Here is a 2,324-nt window from a genome sequence, read left to right on the forward strand (position 1 = left end):
AAACAGACCAGCTGAGCTTGTCACCGTTTTATTTGTTGTCGTGTTTATTTGTTATTTACTCGTAGTTTGTTTTTGTTTTTTCTTGTGTTTTGGACTTTTTAAAAAATACACTCAGTAGCCAAACTTTTACACTTCTACTTTTCACTTATTTTAGGCATGTTGTAATAAATTACTATAATCAAAACATAGAAGTAAATAATATCAAGAAGTTTTGGAAGGAAAGGTTAATAAACAAGTTGCTCAGATAATCCGCTAGGAGCTCTTATGCATTAATCATTTAAAGGCGGATACACATGTTGGCCGCTCGCCACGAATCGGAGGCTTGTACAAATGCTCAGTAAACAAAGAGCGGACCACCCACATGTCAGTGTTTTTCAGAGAAGCAAGCATGGGATTATTATTTTATTATAAAAAAAAAGAAAACGAAATTAAATATAAATAAATAAGATAAAATATAAAACTTATTATAAAAAGTAACAGCAAACACCGTTTCGTGAGAGAGCACGTGTAGCATCTCCACCATTGTTCTTTGTCTAGTCGTAACTGAGGGCTGTTAGGAGGTTAAAGGTGTTTGTTGTTACTGTTTATAAGTTTTATATTTAATCATATTTATTTATATTTAATTTCCTTTTATTTCCATTTTTTTGTAATAAAACTAATAAAATCCCAGTGGAATAGCTGAAACCACTTGTCCGTCTGCCATGCTTGCCTCTCTGAATAACAAACATGTGGCCGATCCGCTCTTTGTGCTCTTTGTTTACCGAGAGATTTGTACAAGCCTCTGATTCGTGGCGAGCGGCCAACATGTGGATCCGCCTTTAAATGATTAATGCATAAGAGCTCCTAGCGGATTATCTGAGCAACTTGTTTATTAACCTTTCCTTCCAAAACTTCTTGTTATTATTTACTTTTAAATTTTGATTATAGTAATTTATTACATGCCTAAAATAAGTGAAAAGTAGAAGTGTAAAAGTTTGGCTACTGAGTGTATTTTTTAAAAAGTCCAAAACACAAGAAAAAACAAACTACGAGTAAATAACAAATAAACACGACAACAAATAAAACGGTGACAAGCTCAGCTGGTCTGTTTCGTGACGACGTTCTTCAACACTCTCAACCATGTTACATGTTATATCGTTTTAAATTGGTAAAAGAAGAAAATATTTCTCCATTTATGATGAGTTTTTCCATTTAACACGCTTAACATGTTAAACTAAAGATCATGAATACCCCTATTATTTATTCTAAAAGGCAACAGCACCATTTTTAAGCCTAAAAGAAAAATTGCAGGGAAATATTTAAAGAATAGTGTTTGATGAACCTAATTTGTAATTGAATATATTAGAAGTGATAGTTATTTCAATGATGGTAGTTACAAACAATAAACCATCAGTGACCATTCAGAGGACAATGAAACAAAGGAGTTGTTCTTGCACAGTTTAGAGGTCAGAACACTATTCAATAACAGATTAATATTATAAATTAAAGGAAGTGAACCTTTTCAAATCGGTCCATAATTTGTGTACCCCATTACATACCGAGGCCAGATATTAACAAATATTCAAGCCAAAGAAAAGAAACAATTACTTACCAATTCCACCCATGGCGAACCAAACACATGCACTAGCTATGTTCTTAAAGGACTCCAGAACTAGATAAAGCCAGTGTCCGAATTGGCATACTGCGCATGATCAAGCGTTGACCATTTCGGGATTGGCTAGGCACTTGGAATGCTCCCCCCCCCCGTCTTTTCGGACTGTTAATTTACGAATATGTGAGGTTACTTGTTTCCTGGGCTATCCTTTATATCTGACTGGGACTGTTGCTTATTAATCTGGTTAAATCTGGTTTTATTTTGTGGGCAAATTTAGTAAAGGCAAATAATTTGGTAACTCGTTTTTTAAGAGCGCGGTGTCTACCAAAAAGTCATTTTTTAGATTTTATGGTAATTGTGTTCAGTAAAAACTACCTCTTTAGTTGAAATTTATTATTAAACTGTTAGAGCAACAATTTTCTAAATTTTTATGTTTTAAAATGCAGTTTATTTGGTCCTAGAATGGGATCAAATTATGATAAATGCAGTAATTTGTCATTTTTTCAGTTACTAAAATACTATATCCTTTCAGATATAGATAGATAGAAGATTTTGAGGATCTTCCCTTCCCCTTTACACGCCACAACCCCTGATGAAGACCTGAAACTCAGGTCGAAACGTGGCATAAAATAAATAAATATGGTTTTGTTTATTTATGTTGTTCTTTTCTGACCGCACCCCCCGACAAACTTCTTCAAGCATTAATCTACGGTCAACTATCTACATCTCA

Source organism: Halyomorpha halys, unplaced genomic scaffold (assembly GCF_000696795.3).
Source record: "Halyomorpha halys isolate HHAL.00 unplaced genomic scaffold, Hhal_1.1 Scaffold1315.1, whole genome shotgun sequence".
NCBI classification, from domain to species: Eukaryota; Metazoa; Arthropoda; class Insecta; order Hemiptera; family Pentatomidae; genus Halyomorpha; species Halyomorpha halys.